The 16,846-nt window shown below is 45.8% G+C and overlaps 1 long non-coding RNA gene across 1 annotated transcript; it reads left to right on the plus strand.

The window, feature by feature from the left end:
- The first annotated feature begins 7,624 nt into the window (after positions 1-7,624).
- LOC103659571 lies at positions 7,625-9,016 on the plus strand. Its single transcript, XR_567507.2, has 3 exons — positions 7,625-7,836; positions 8,513-8,793; positions 8,892-9,016. It is a non-coding gene; the product is annotated as an uncharacterized LOC103659571 (long non-coding RNA).
- Positions 9,017-16,846: the final 7,830 nt, after the last annotated feature.

Here is a 16,846-nt window from a genome sequence, read left to right on the forward strand (position 1 = left end):
CAAGATTATTAAAGCAGTTCTTAGCCATTAAAGGATACTGTCAAGAGAGTCAATATCGAACAGAAGATTGGTTGGGGGGAGTACAGAAGTTTCCATAGATTAACCTAATAACTTCACACTTGCCATGATGTCTCTTAATATGTTTTTGACAGTTAGTAATTGGTGGATTCTCTCTACTTCCCTTTGAATTATTTTGTGAAGTCAGATGGGTCATCATGAAGCCTAGATACTCAGTAATCTTATTTTATCATGTCAAAATTAGCTCCATTTGGAGATGTGCAAATTGTATTTGTCAGTACTTAGCAAATGTTTCACCGTGACGGAAAATTGCCTCTACTTTTGTCAAGAGCTCAAGATTATAATAAACACCATGGTAATACAGAATGGCTAATGGGTCTGGAAAACCTGAGGAAATGGGCCAAGACTATCATGGATTTAAAAAAAAATGCAAAGAGGAAAAGGAGTAAAAAGGCTTTCTGAATCCAAGATTCTGTGAATTTCCCCAAGACTCCCTATTTTATGAGAGCAGCTAGACATAAAACGTTTTCTTAGCCTGTTTGAGATTTTTTCTCTTCTCTAGTTTTCCTTTGGTTTTTCATCTTTCACTATGAATTAAAGGTCTGGTTTCAATTTCAAATTTTGAACGTGAGACCTGGGACCTTAACAGTCTTAATTCTCAATTGTAAGATCTATTTACCAAAATCATTCTAATGTCTCAGGAATGTGTAGGAAACAAGAGAAGTTACCTTGTTCAACTCAAAAATAAAATCTAGGGTAGAAGTCTCCTGGCAGGAAGAGGTCTGGCTCTTTGCCCGCTGATTCTTGGAAACTTGGATGAAGAAGGCACTTGTCCATGGGAGCAGGTGTTCACGGCGCAGCAAATGAAGATAACAAAGCAGAGCCTCTCAGGGCTGTGCCGGAGTTCATCAGCACTCCCCATTACCTGATGTTTCATTACATTCTAAAGTTTCCTCTGGAAAGTCTCGCAAGAGGTGTTTTATGAACAAGTTGTAACTATTTTTATGGATTTTAGTGATTTAGACCAGATTCATGACCCACAACCGCATTTGCCATTATGAGCAATATAGACTTTATTTTTTCCAGATTTTGTGCCATGAATATCAATTTTTCCCTCCTTTGAGTAGCACTTAGGGACGACGTTTTAAGAGTTATTTTATGTGGTCCTTTACAACTGAAATGAAAATGAAAGGAGATTTTGAGATGGAAACTGACCTTTGCCCCTATTTGAAATCCTGGGAACTGGGAGCTCCCTTTGAGCGTTAGGTGCCATAGGGGTGTGCACAGAATGCTATGGGAGAGCAGGAGAGGGTCATGGAAGGCTTCCCGGCAGAGTGACAAAAGCTGGAGGTGAAAAGGGGCTGCATAGGTAAGAAGGGCGAATAGCGCGGGACACTCCCTGCGTCCGCCTCGGTCATCACGGTTCGCTCAGGGCTCAGCAGAAGAGCTGATGAAGTGTAACAGGCAGCCCAGAAAACGTCGATGTGTGATTGCGGAAGGGGCGATCGCTGCGCCGTTCCTCTACAGCATCATGCACGCGAGTGGCGAGGACTTGGCCCTGTGCAAATAGTCTGGGCAGCCGCAGACTCTGGGGAGGAAGAGCCTCCGGGCAGATGGTGCCTCGGAGGAAGAGCTCTTAGACGGCCGCCTCCTCTGCCTGCAGCATCTGCCTTACGTCACTGGTTAGGAACATGGAAAGGAAACACCGAGGAAGTGAACGCTAATGAGGATCGCCTTGACTGGAATCGGGGCTCTCATCCAAGCTCTCCAAGGGGGAGCGGAGCCCTACAGAAGCAGCCGCGATCCTCATGGGACCGCTGATGAGCCTCGGCTTCAACCACCGGCCAGACAAAAAGCTGCAGAAAGAGTTTGGGCAAAACAAAAACGAGCATTTGCTGGTTATCCACATCAGCTAAGATACTCCAAGGCGGGGGGCGCCTGGGTGGCTCAGTCGGTGAAGCATCTGACTCTTCCTTTCGGCTCAGGTCATGATCCCAGGGTCATGAGATTGAGTCCCCTGTCGGGCTCTGTGCTCAGCGTGAGTCTACTTGAGATTCTCTCCCCCGCTCCGTCTGCCCTTCCCCACCCCCACTCGTTCTCTCTCAAATAAATGAAAGTCTTAAAAAAAAAAAAAGAGAGAGAAGATACTCTAAGGCCAGATGGGGTTTTCTCTGAGCCTCTCTGCTCTGCTCTGAAGAGATAATGAGCTAATTTGCCACTTTCTCCTTGTCAAACTATTATTAGAAGCAGCCCTGCAAATTAACATTGTCCTGAAAGCAAGAGGGAGAAAGAACTCACAGGGCACAGTGGTTTCCCTGACTTTGGCTAGTATTTTTTGCAGTAAATAATGTGGCAGGAAAAAAAAAAGAGGATAAAGATGTTTAATTTTCGATTTTTGTTGAGGATACTAGTAGAAGGGAAGCTTTCCACCATTGTCCTTCTCCTCTGACCACCCGAAAGGATAGATCGTATACAAAATGTTTCCAACATGGACTTTGCTCCAGTAGCTCCGTCACTGAAAATCATTTGATAATGGCCGCAAAATTCTTTCCAGAGAGTTCTGCCTTCTGTCACCTCCCAAACAAGCCTGAGCATTAGGAGGGTAAAACGGGTGACAGTGGCCTGTGAGCCCCGTTGATGTGGAAGGCAAGAGGCTCGCTTGTCCCGTTCCCCAAAGTGGGAGGAGATGGTGGCACCAGAAAGTCTCAGCACGCTCTTGTCCCTCCATAAAAAAGGCTTGAAAATTATTTTGACGCAAGGCTGCCACTGCAAAACATTTTTATCAATTGCAGAAAGGCGTCCCTCTTGGCAGGTGCAGTCCCCTCCCCAACTCACGGCTTGGCAAGAGCCACTTAGGCTGGATTTCAGTCCCTCTTGTGCCCTTGTCTGGGAACAACCAGCACAACTGTACATGGCGGCCATAATCTAACGTACCCCTTAATCAGTGCGTATGTCAGTACTGCAGGTGTGGCTGCAGACAGGAATCCTGGGCAGGTTTATTCCTGGCACTGCGCCGTTCTTCTTTCCTGTTCCTTTTCTCTGTGCTCCTCTCTCTTCTCTCCACCTGGGACCTTCAAGCTGGGCCCCCAGTGTCTCAGCACAGTATCCAGGCCCCCCTCTTGCACTTCAGATTCTTCCCCCCACTTGATTCCTTCATTACAAATTATGCATCCTCTGCCCCGTTCCTCCGAGGCCCTCCGAGGGGGCCAAGCTCAATCTAGTTCATAAAGCGATGCTAAGCTACTAATGACTCTTCCAGGTAGAACCGGCATGAGTCTCTATAGATTGGGCTACAGGACTTACATTTTAGTAGAGATCTTCAGGACCTTCACCCCGAAGGAGATGGGTGCTGTGAATGTGATGAACTATGGCATGGCCAATAGGAAGATGTCTTAGGGTTGAGTTTCTTGCCTTTCTCAGGCACACTAGTAGATAGTATCCCTAGACAAAACATGAATTCAGCTGATAACTTCAAGTGGTATTCAGAAGTGTGGGGCAAACTGGAGAAGCATATTTACAAACATTTCCATTAAAAAAAAATACTAATGATGCTATTTTAATGTTTAGTAGACTGCAGCTGTTACCTGCTCTCCTTGGTCTGTGCTTTTCTTCTTTCTTCTCCATGGCCTGGACATTTGCTATACTTATTTAAATTTATTGTTTGGTAGAGTAAATTTATTTTCACCTTGTCAAGGAACAACCAAAAAGTCCTGGAGTAAATTAGCTTCAGTCATAGTTTGGTCCAGGAGCTCATACCTCCAGGCCCTGGCTGCTCCCTCCTCCTGCCCCATTGCCCAGTAATCTTCAACGACCCCTCACATTTACCCTCTATATTAAAAAAAAAAAAAACAAAAACAAAAACAAAATACAACTGTTTAAAACTTTTAAAAATTTATTTTAATTTTTGAAAAATTTAACTAAGGTATAATTGACATACAACATTCGTTTCAGGGGTACAACATAATGATTTGATATTTGTATATATTGTGCAATGACCATCACCTTAAGTCTAGTTAGCCTCTGTCACTATTTATAGTTACACATGTTTTTTCTCCTGATGAGACCTTTTAAGATCTACTTCTTAGCAACAATCAAGTGTGCCATACAGTATCGTTAACTATCGTCCCCACGCTGTACATGGTGTTCATGCCATATGAAAGAGCACAAAACCCGATCTGGAAGGAGTTTCAAAAATGGTTCAGAAAGATCTTGAATACCCTTCATCCAGCTTCCACTAATGCTAACTTCTTACGTGACAAAAGTACAGTGATCAAAACCAAGAACTTAACACTGATACAATATAAAGATTTTCCAAGAAAATCTACTTCAGCATCCAATTAAGGATCTCACATCTTCTGTGGATGTCCCGTGTCCTAGTCTCCTCCATTCTGGGACATCTCAACCATTTTTTCTCTCATGACCTTGATACTTTTAAAGAGTACCAATCAGTTATCTTTTAAAACACGACTCCATCTGAGTCTGTGTGATGTTTTCTCATGATTAGACTGAGATGATGCATTTGTGTTAAGAATATCTCAGAAATGATAGACTCTTCTCCGTCCATCATATTGGGGGTACATGACGTCAGGATGTCGTAATACTGGTAATGATAATCTAACATGGTGTCATGAAAAATTCACAATAGCTCCCTTTGTAATTAATAAAAATCTTGGGGAAGATACTTTGAGGCTAAACAAATACCTTATTTTCCCTCAAACCTTTGCCCACTAATTTTAGAAATCTTCGGTTGATCTTGCGCGCAATGATTATTACTATATTATTCTAAGAGTAATTTCCTAGTTGCTTCATTTCATCTATATTTATTGGTTGGAATTTTTCTGTAAAAAGAACTGTTTGCTCTCCTCCATTGACTTATTCATTCAATTATTTATTGGTATTATTATGGACTCACGGATACTTAATACAATCCAATACCGTCATTATTTATTTTGTCATTCAAATTGTTCCTCTTTGGCTGTCGGAAGCTCTTCAACGTCCTTAGATGTGCCTCCGTCATTATTTTGGAGTCCTTCCCTGCTTTCTGGCACCTTGGGATGCTACAGACTCACATTTTGTTTTCTCTATCATTGTCCTGGAATCAATCTCCAAGAGGCCCTAGGTCCTTTTATTGGAGAACGGTATTTGGAGCCCAAGACCTGGGTGCGTATTTAGGGGTGCGTGTCACCCCTGGGGTGTTGTCTCAGAAGACCGAGCTAGGATAACCCATGCATCCACACACATATATTTATTTCTGAGTATATCAGAAATCTGTCCACCTCTTTGGGTACATATTTAAAAACCACAAATTTCTACTAGTACCTCCAATTTCAATCCAAAATCTTGGCGTTCATTTAGCCTCCCTTCTTTCCTTACTTTTCATTTTTTTCTGACAGTGGGACACCTGGCTCTCATTATCTACGGCATGTTTACCTATTTCCTCAAGCATGGCATAAACAGGTAAAGTTGTCACCAAAGTGCTTCTTTCTCTTTCCTAGGAGCTCCAGAAAAAGTTCCAAGCTGGGTTCTTACCAGGCTGGGTTCTATGCTCATCCTCGACCGATTTACTGTGGCCAGAGGAATGGAACAAACTGACGAGTCAGGCCTGAGATACATGGCCTCTCCTGAGCCTGGGAGGGCGTGACCGTCACATCTAAACCACGAGGATGAGTGTAGATGAGGGGTTGTTCCCAGAAAATTCGAGCCCAGTTATCGGAAGATGGGGAAATAGTTGTGCGCGGGTTAAAACCACGGATGTCCGCTGCTCCACCGAGGGGAGCGATGTCAATACTGAGAGGCGTCGGGTGGGGAGTAAAGTGCAGGTAGACTGCAGAGACGCGAACGACTGCCGAAGGGGAGGGTTTTTTGTTTTTTTTAATTATGTACAGTTGATAGGAACAGGAATATTGCTCCAATTTAATAAGAATTATTGCCAGGTTTGTTGTCTTGACCTGATTTAAGAAGAAATAAAGAGAAACTTGATTAACATGATACTTTTTGTCCAATTTCATGCAGAAATTCCATGACGCGGCCTCGAGAGTCTGCTTGCTTCCAACGGGCTGCTCTACCCAAGATGCGAGCGGCTGCCCCAAGGACGCCCGGTGAGATTGGAGGAGCCAGCCGAGCCCTCTTGAATCGCTGCCTGCAGATTTTGAGATGACGTTTTTACGCTCCTGATCAACAGCTGTAACTTCAAGCTTCTATACAGTAGAAAAACTTCAAAATCCAATCTGTCTTTGCAAAATTGGAAAGCCACAGGAAACTTTTAAGTAAGATGGAGAGTTTTTTGTTTATTTTGTTTTGTTTTTTTAAAGATACAGAGTTAACGATCGCTCTTTAATCTTGGGCTGTGAATTTGTTCTAAATCTTTCCTCCAGGCCAGGCCTCTTTGGGTTTTGCTTGCTCTGGTGTCCAGCCCTGAAAAGAAACCAGTGTCTGTCCTGAGCTTGAGAGAGAGCGTTCCAGGGACAAATGTGGGGCTCTGTTAGCCTCGTTCTAGACAGCGCTAATATTTTCCTTGGTGTGCTTGGTAACCAGGCTGCTCCCTCTTTTACTGCCTTTTGTCTTATTAATACTTCATTTGCATAGAAACTTCTTTAATGAAACGTCACACTTCATTAACGTAGCATGCTGCTAAAAATCACATTTTAACAAGACTTTATATCTCCCAGCCTCTCTCTAAAAGTCAACTGTCTCTTTAAAGGGGCTTGGCCCTTTTTCTCTTGTGAGTTGTTAGAATGTGTCTACCGTAGAATACAGCAGTTTTTATGCAGCTACCCAGTGGCTTAATCACAATGCAAAAACAACATTGCTAATCTGAACAATCTACATGGATGACAACTCATTGAAATAACTATCAATTAACAGCATAATTGTCATTTGTACATTGCCAACATTAAAATAGGCAATTGTTACTTCTATGAGGTTTTGTGCTTCCCCCTCTCTTCACGGTGCGGATATAGGGCAGGGACCTGGGTTGAAAACTTAAACTGACGACCAGGTTGCTTGTTGTTTTAATCATGGGTCATCTTTCCTACAGTTGTTTTGAAGTAGAGAAGTGGTGCTAGTTCTAAAATTTCACGCCAGGCTTGGCAGGTCGACCTTGCTTTGGGTCTGAAATCTCTGTAGCACCCAGTGCATTGCCAGGTCTCTATCCCCTCTAATCAGGGGCCATTGCAGACAGAGCATGACATGTGAGTTTTCTCCCATTTTGTTCCAACAGGTTCATGTCAAAGAAAACCCAGCCACTGTATGAAGACAGAGTCTGCTCTTGCTAATGCAGCTGAAATGAAGTTAGCCCAGCATCCTCAGTATGATGACCTCCGTGTTGTCCAGTCTGCGCTATTGCAGCATACAGACCCGAGCCTCTGTAAGTGAGTGGGCAAAAATAGTGGAAGGAAAAGAATCAGGATCTGGTGGAGGGAGGGCACTGTGAGCATGAGAAGTACCACGACCACCTTATATGTGGTGCCTCTCTCTGTCTCCTGGCCGAAGACCCGTGTCAGGGTGGAACCAGATTCCTGGTCATACAGAAGAACTGCCTAAAAGTAAGACTCCAGCTTGTGTTTGGGCACAAATTGCTTCAAGGGGAAGTGATTTCTAGCGAAGCCCTAGAATGAGTTGAAATCAAAATTAGGAGCATAAATCCAACTGGCTCTTTTGCATTGGGCCAGTTCATCTGCACATCATCGCCTGGTACTTCTCCATTTGAAGACAAAAGTGGACTTGGAGCTTGCGACAAGAATTCACTCCCTCCTCGGGGAGCACCATGGAAGAGCAGAGACACAGGCTTTTGAACCAGACCCCAGTTCCTGCCAGGAGGTGAGCAAGTTCCTTTCTTAAGGATCTTGAATTTCTTACCCTCTGAAACGATGAGAATCATTCCACTTCACAGGGTTGTTTCGAGGCTTAGGGGCACTGATGTGCTTTCAATGACTGGTTGCTATTAGAGAGTGACAGAGACCCTTTTACTGGCCTAAAAATATTTCAGTTAAGAAGTAGCTTTGCTTCTTTGATCTTAGTGAAATGGAGTTTAAATTCTTATATTTCTAAACAAGATCATCGATGCGTGTTTACATTTTAGAACTCACTTCCGAAATTCCGTGGGCTATTACTGTTACTACTATGCATAATCACTTCATTAGTCATCAATTTCTGAACCAAGCCTTTCTGTGCAGTTGGGTAGGTGCTGTTTGTAAGGCAGTTTGTAAGGGACTGTGATGTGTACAGATGGCATTTAATAACAATAGAGCAAATATCCTTTGTCTTCCCCTCCTGGTTACATCATTTGATTGTTTATACTATAGTCAGCAGTCTAAAGACAGCAAGAACTCTCTATCGTCCTAATTTAACAATCATGTCTTGGAGAAGATACAGCTCTGCTTTTTCTGCCCATTGGCTTATAGTTGGAGGGGGGGCACTTTTTAGGTGCCAGAGAACAAGGTTTCCATTTGTTTAATATTTTGCATATTTTTCTTCTCCAAATGCTTCCCTTAAGCCAGCCCGTTGCCGTGCTTGTCACTGACTAACTGACTACCTGGGCGATTCCAGCCGCGTGTGCGCTTCCCCAGCTGTGGGAGACGCACTTCACCTTGTGGCTCCGCCCTCCAAAGGTTACGTTTGCCGCATGGAAGAACCGTTGACTCTGCCGATCGGGAACGTTTCATTGCACCCCTTTTCCACGCCATCTGTCTGACCTGGACCCATTCCAAGCACTACGGCTTTGCTGGCAGAATGGTCTTCCTGCTACAGAAGTTTTGTAATCTGCTAATTGACAGGGTAAGGAAAATTTGTATTTGGGTTACAGCTGAAAAGTTGGATGTTTCTTTGATGGGGCTTTAAATACTGACATATGCTGCATTGGTTTTTGATTTTAGGCATCCCGTTTGTGCACGATCACGCGCTCTCCCCTGCGTTCTCTGCCTCATTGAGAATATGGCATCCTTCGGAGAAGAACACCGATATGATCCACCAGAGAATTATCCTCTACTTAGTTTACTCATTAAGCAATGATTTTATTATTATTATCTCTTTGTAGTAGGAGACAGATGGCAAAGAAGGAGTTTGCTTTACTGAACAAGACACAGTGTTGGGCATGGCAAATCTCCTGAATGGTTAATATCTCCGGTCGTCATTCTGCCTAATGAGTGTCTTTGCTGTTGTGCAAGGCCTGGTCCTACACTCAGCTCTTAATTTAAGTGCAAAGTTGTTATCAATCCCCTTTTTGTGCACAGAGGCTAAGGGTAGAAGACTCCTAGAGAAGGAAATACCATTAAAATCGTGCTGTTCAAGTTCACATATGTGCTGGTCCTCATCCTGAAATCTTGGTGTGAGCAAACCCCGCGTCAGCAAGGGTGGTCGTGCGCGACGATCAGACCGTGTCCCTAAAGCACGATCCCCTCTATGCGGGAGCTACAGGTCCATGTTGGGGTAGTGCATGGGTGTGGGGTGATCCTGAGACTCTGGCCTCCACAGGCCCCTCTCTCAGTTCTACCCCTCCACCTGCACTGAGCAACACTCGGCTTGAGGAAAGATGAGAACGAAAGAGGATTTCTTCCCTACCTTTGAAAACTTCAAAGAAATTGTTCCCAATCTGGTTCTGATGATCCATGTCTCAGTGCAAAGCATACACAAAGATCTGAAATCTGCACACTGATCAGAAATAGTTTTTGGAAATTCGGATTTAATCCCATGAGCCAAATGATCACTACCAACGGCGATCAGGGAAAACCCAAGTCCACAGCAAATTTTAATTTGGCAAATGCATAAAATGTTCAAAAGAGCAGAGGTCTCATTTACATTCCTCGCGCTCATATGGGATTTTCTTCTGTATTAGTAATTAAAGGGCGCGGGCTCTAGAGTGCAACTGTATCACATAATAGCCATCGGGGACACACTAACAACTTCCTTGAAGTAACGCACACTAGGGTGTTTATGGTTCAGTGTCACATAGACTCTCTTTGATCTAAATTAGGATTCATTGGCAAACTCACAATAGGCTCCACATGTACCCCTCTCAACCTCTTTCTTTTAATCATGGAAATTAGAGATGGAAAATACCCATTAAGTCTCTTAGTCCACTTCCCTGCCAGGGTGAAATTGTTGGCCTGTGATACACGGGCAGTGCTTGGTCCAGCTTAAGTTGAGAGGTCTCAGGGGATGGGCAGGCTCCTGAGTTTCTATTTTTCCTTTTTCACTTAAAATTCAGAGAGGGACAAAAATATAGAACAGAGGAAGAGTTTTCTCCTCCCCCACCTCCTGCATTTGGAGGTAACGTTGGTGGGGGAGGGAATGCGCTCACGTGGTGTCACAGCTTTCTGGAAACCACACCTTCTGCTGTGGTAATTTCATTACTCATACGCTACACAGTTAAATTCAACCCCCGTCCCCAACATGTTTCACCCTTCAGCTCCATGGAACTCTCCAGATTCCTGGACTTTTTCTATAAACTCGAGCGAACAAGCAGCCCAGGTTTGGTGGGGGCTGAGGCCCAGGCCAGGAGAACCTGTCTATTTTAGGGTTTCTGGTTGATTCGTTATACAGCGCACGGGCTCTCCCGGTTAGAGTGTGATGTCACTGACACAGTGTGAGCTCATGAATGGAACACTGCCTGTGTTATTCTGGTGAGTGACCCATGGAGGTATTTTTATACTTTGAACATTTGGCATCTGAAAGCTGAGAAATGTGTGCTGTTGCACAATGAATTCTGTCCCTGCCTCGTGTTCAGCATCAGAAGACATCACTCAGCATCTGCCTGTATCTCTGGCTGGGGGAGTCAACTGGATGGGAAAGCAGCAAAATCCCAGTGCCCACCTCCCCCAGCGTCTCTCTCTGAGTCACATGGTGGTGGCTGAGACTTCCGGAAGGAGCCGATGCCCGTGATGACATTTGCATCTGGGGTTTGTTTCAGAGGCCTGTTGTAGTCTGCCGCCATCACCAGCGAGCTTGCGTTAACTCAGGAAAGTCGGATAAGGGAACCTTCCAAATCCGGAGGCAGATTATTCACATTGTAAGATGGAAGTCTCCCCCATCCAAATTCACTGCAAGTTGCATTACGTGGTTAACTTCCCTAATGCTTTTGAAGGAGGATGGGGTTTGCAAAATCTGATGTACAACCGTGTCTTAGGAAGATTCCCCATTGTGGTTTCTATTAGACAGAAAATGTTTGCCTTTCGGTAGGACTGTATTAACTACACGTTCACGGAGATATTTTCCAGAGCTTCTACAGAGGACAGTGTATTCCTGGGCTGAATTTTACTTTAAATACCTCTGAGTGGTAACTGATACTGCGTCTTTGAATGGGAAAAAAAAAAAAGATCAGAATTAGTTACAAGTTGATGGTCTAGAATGAGAATTCTCCTAATGCAATTCTAACACCGAATCCTGCTCTGCTAAGGAAAATCGCGAATTTTAAAGCGGATGCGGCAAAGGCTGCTTGTGCTTCTCCCTGACTTTTAATGCCTACGTTTCCGCCCACCCGCTCACTCTGTTGGGCGAGGCGGTGTGAGGGAGGAGTGGCGTGCAGCCCTTCGCGGTGTGCGCCTAAGGGACGCCACCTGTCCTGCCGTCCGGTGCTGTCGGCCTGGAGAACGGCGCGGGGCTGCTGCTGTCCCTCAGAGACGAAGGCCGCTCCTGGCACTGACTGAAGGTGGCGGAGTCGCAGGTAATTTCGTGCAGCTGCCTGACAAACCCCAGAGAGCCTCCCTCTAGACTTCTTTTACAGGAAACAATCAAACCTACTGTTTAAAGTCACTGTTTTCCAGGGCCCCTGGGTGGCTGAAGCATCTGCCTTCAGCTCAGGCCATGTTCCCAGGGTCCTGGGATCGAGTCCCGCAGTGGTCTCCCTGCTCAGTGGGGAGCCTGCTTCTCCCACTCCCTCTGCTTGTGTTCTGTCTCGCTCTCAAATAAATAACATCTTTAAAAAAAATAAAGTCACTGTTTTTTGAGGGTTTCTGTCACCAAAGCTAATTCTGATTTGGTAGATACTTACTGTCTTGTCAAAGACTAAGTATTTCCATTTCTGTTGATCGTCAATGCCAGCTGACATTTATTCCTCTGACCACGGCCTTGAAATGTTCGGAGACACAGGTATATGGAATATTCCAAAGGTTATTCCCAAAATCAAAGATCACCAAATACATGATTAGCTAAAGTAACAGTATGGACATTGAGAAAGTGTTCTCGTACAGTTTCTTAGAGCCATCCTGTTCACGACATGTGGGAACGCATGCTCAAGGGACTTGAGGAGGACCCAGGCCAGAAATAATGGTTAGTAGAAATAAAAACAGAGTGACCTCAAGGAAAACATACGAGTAGGAAGTCAAGACCAGGATGAGGTCAAACGAGACGGAGGGGAGAGATAGACGGGGTTCCAGAGGGGTGCGCATCAGATCAATTGAGGGTCTGGAAGAACACACATTAGTACGTTCAGTCAGAGACATTCTTTGTCTTAAAATGAGAGGCGTTACGATTTAGTAATAGCGAATGTGCGCTGGTCACGTGCGTCCCTCGGCCGGCCCGCGGCACTCTGGAAGGTGTCCCGAGGCACACTCTGGGCCCACGTCCCACACCCAGAGGCCGCAGAGCCTCCTCGCTGGCTGGGTTGCTTCTGGAAGGCTGTGGCATCGAGCGGTGCGTCGTCATGTGGATTCTGGTTTATATTACCCGTGTGTAGGTCGGTCCTCACCGTAGGAGGATGGGAACTTGAAAATATCCCTGCAAAGAGACTGCTGGGTTGGCCTGTCCTGCTAGTATCACCTTCAAGGAAAGAAGAAAATGGCCAAGCTGACACTTCCCATGCTGCCTGGGCAAGCTCTTTGTCAGCCTTATTAAGCGTAAATATAATGACAGTCCAATCTAGTTAAGGCCGAAAGAAGAGGCTAAAACAATTTTGAAATCATTAGAAGACACTTTGAAATATGGATTTATATCCTTGGGCATTAACAGTGAACTTTGGTCTCTGCGTATATTGTGCTTTAAAATATCAGGGGACATGAAACATTTTTAAAAAATCAGGTAATAATATACAATCAGGTACACACATATAATTTATAAATAAGGAAATAAATATACATCTACCAGGGGGTTGTCCTTAAATTTTTCCCTGTGGAGATGGTGAGATTACAAAAGTTTTACAGCCCCTCACATAGACTAAAAGGCCCATACCTTCAATTTCAAGTTTGACTCCGAGCTTCCTAGAAGCCTTAAAAAGTGAGAGGGAGATAGAAAAAGACATGGACAGATAGGACATACGTTGCATGCTCGGAAATGACAAAACATACTATTTCCTCAAGATAAGTAAAACTTTTGTGAGCTTAAAAAAAAGGAAGTTTTTTTATGGGGTTTTTCCTATGAGGGCCGGGTGATACAGTGGCCAATATCATCAGATTTTTTCCTACGGCAGAGGCTGTAAGAGTTTCATTTAACTGTTTGACAAAAGATTTTTGCTAAAATATTTAGCAAAATATCTAAATGCAGCTCAGTGGAAGAATCCGTGAGGGAGGAGGGTGACAGCAGGGCTATCTGGCTTGCCGGTGGTCCGTCCAAATGCGAGCACTGAACCTAGTGTGAGTATATCTTTCCACGAATGTGACTCCCTCCAGCGGGGTTTTGGGATGGAGTAGGCTGGCCGTCAGGCTGACCTCAGGTTCCCTGATGAAGGCTGGAGTGCCAGTTACGTGCGGGGCTCGTGCGGGAGGATAAGCATACTTGGGAAATTACAGAGATAGGGCTATCTTTTTGAGAAAACAGAGTTCGGCGGGGGGGGGGGCTGACCTGGTGGAGAGCCACCCTACCTGGGGCAAGAGGGTGGTACCAAGGGCAAAGCCATGTTTGTTTGGGGCCCTGGCTCGCATGGCAGAAACACCAACGGGTATGTTTTTCATCTGTTCCCGTGATTCTTGTGTCCCTTGTGTGGGCAGCCAGATGGAATTTTCCCCACCCATGACCTCGATCAGATTTCAGGCAGCAGGATTCTTGAATGCTTTTAAGATCTCAGTGGACGCTTTCCCTCAACTCTGATGTGTGTGTTTCTTAGGCAGTCACCGGCCGGCCAGGAGCAGGAGTCCCAGAACTGGGCTTCATAATTCTGAACCCTGGCTCTCGCACATACTCTGAGATCTGGGGTGAGTTAGATCTCTTCTCTGTGCCTCAGGTTTTTCATTTCACAAACAAATAAACCAGCAAACAAAGGATGAGAAGACCATCTCATAACAATGAGAATTAGATGAGTCAGGACCTGTAAACCGCTTAGGACAGTGCCTCGAACATACTAAGGGCCCAGTAAACGTTAGTGCTTAATACTATAAGCAAAGCGGACATAAATATAAAGAAACGGTGGGCCCTGGAGTCAGGCTGCCTGGAGTCTAACCTTGACTCTTGCACGTGCTGCTGTGGTCCCCTTAGCTCCTCCTTTGTGGCACCTGTCCTTGGGGTTGCTGCATGGTTACACCCAATAGCACGAGGACAGGTGCCCGCCCATGGTAAGCACTCCCTAAGAGTTACCACTGTGAATGCTGGGCCGAGAGTTGGGATCTATGCAGCTCTAACATTTAACTTTTAGGTGAATTTTGCATTCATATAGCTCAGTTTTCATTGCTACCCTGTCACTATTGACTAATGGTTTGATGTTCGGCTTAAAATTCAAACCAGGGTCCCTTACCCTTTTGTTTGGCACAGGTCCAGGCAATGGATGCCCCCTCTTTTTGGGCTCTGATTTCCTTACATCTGTGCCAGGGTATTGCATAAACTATATATACATATCAGTCCGTATTTTTCTTAGCAAATTTTTATTCCATAATTTGGTTAACATCTCTGAGGCAGCAAAATTGTGATGTGTTTTCACAGTGTTCTCCTGAGACTCCCAGCTCTGTTGCAATCTCAGACCTTCCTGTGGGCCTCCTCCCGCCTCCCCCTCCTTCCTCTCTCCTCTCTCCCGCCTCCTCCCTTCCCTTCCACCACCCCTCCCCTGGGGGAGGACATTTTCTTCGAAGTTGCCCAAACTGTGATGCTCTCGCCTAGCAGACTGAAAACTTGGAACACTGAAGTAATGAGCTACTCCCGTTGGTTATATTTTGGGTGTGTTTTTCCCAGCACAAATGTGAAGGTTGAGATAAATTTGGGCAATGTTTTAGGAATCTCTCCTCCTCTCTCCCTACCACTCTACCCACCAGGTTCATGTGCAACAGTTATTTGCCTCAGCTTCCAGAAGGAGCTCCCAGGACGGCCTTCCGGTGGAGGGACGGGGGAGCCTCACATCCTCACAGATGCAGTTGGGTGTGCTGGCGCTTGGGGCCCAGTCGAGACATCTGGGACCTCGTTAAACACGGGTTAAAGAGAATGCCAAAGGGCCTTTACAGCATTTTAATCTCCTACACTGCAAAAAACCGTGCGCTCTGTATCGGCCCAGGGTTAAACCAGGGCTCATCTTGCTGGAACACGCTGATGTGCGCGCTGGTTGTTTGCGAAAATGCTTGTGTGGCCATTGCTACAGCGCCCCTGCCCCACGCGTCTGCGCCGTGCTCTCGCCGTCCCCAGCTGCTCTGGACCCGCGGGAACTCGCTCCTCGCCCCCACCCTTCCCACGGATGCAGAATGTCACACCTGGATGAGACGAGAGGGTGAGCTTGATGTTTGAAGAGTCTTACGAGCTGCAGGTGTGGCCCCAGCAAGCCTCGAGCATCCTCCATCTGCCCTCTCAGAGGCCCTTTTCTGTCCCCTGACATCCTTGAGCCCTCGCAGCCTGTGTGTTTTGACTCGGGGATGTGACCGTGGGCAAGTTCCGAGACTGCCCTTGGCCTCAGGCTGCCCACTGCAACTGAGAGGTGCTGTGGGAGGTTAGGGAAAGAAATGACTGGGGCCCTGAGCTTGGCATATGGGGACCTCTCAAGGAGGTCAGCTCTCCTTCTCCTCCTCCCCTTCTTCCTTCTTTCCCTCCCCGTCTCCCCTTCCTCACCATCGTTGTCACCATCATTCAGTACCCAGGGACCCAGGCCTGCAATTTACCAAGTGTTAGGGGGTCAGTTTAATTAAAATGCTAGTAGTGCTCAGCTGTGTTCAGAAAGGGTCAAGGGGCCTTCATCCTTTCTGTTCTGAGTCTTGAGGAACAGTCAAGAGGATTAGAGTGTGTTTCCAATGGTCGGGTGACTTCTGGGAAGCGGCTTCTAGTCATTTTATCCCATAGAGGATTGTCTCCTAAACATTTCTTCTGAAGTCGTGGACAAATGAAGAAAGTTCTTTGCTTTGCTGGGCCTGCTCTCCTTCAAATGAATGCTTCTGGAACCCTCCAGTAATTTGTACCTCTGATGAGGGGCACTCTGTAACCACATTGGTACATGTCTATGAACTTCCTTGGGCTCGGGAGGATTTCATGATTGCCCAATATCACAGAACCTGCTTTTCAGTGATTGGCCGGGACGGAATGCAGATTACTAGGTTCCTGAACCAGGATTCGGGATGAGTGCCCGTCTCCAGTCCCCAGCCCCACCTCTGTGCTTGGCCACAGCTCCACGCCATCCCTAACAGTACCCTGCTTCTTTCTAGCTCCGAGTGCTGATCCTAGCGTCTCCTGGACCCATGAAGTGATTTGTGATAAGAGCGACTGACAGGGCTGAGCCAACATCTGCTGTCTTTAGACTGAAGTCTGACAAAGACTAAAAACGCCACGCCGTGTAGAAAAGCATTCCATCAACTCATTTCACTCGTTTAGTCATTCATACACAAATCCATGGAGCCTTGTCTGTGTATCAACGTTGTGCTTGGTACCAGGGAGCAAGTGTACAGGCAGGTCCCAGACATTGGCGTGTACACATTAAATTGCAGTACCGGGCAGCCTT

The sequence above is a fragment of the Ursus maritimus genome, unplaced genomic scaffold, assembly GCF_017311325.1.
Source record: "Ursus maritimus isolate PB19 unplaced genomic scaffold, ASM1731132v1 scaffold_1, whole genome shotgun sequence".
Classification (NCBI taxonomy): Eukaryota; Metazoa; Chordata; class Mammalia; order Carnivora; family Ursidae; genus Ursus; species Ursus maritimus.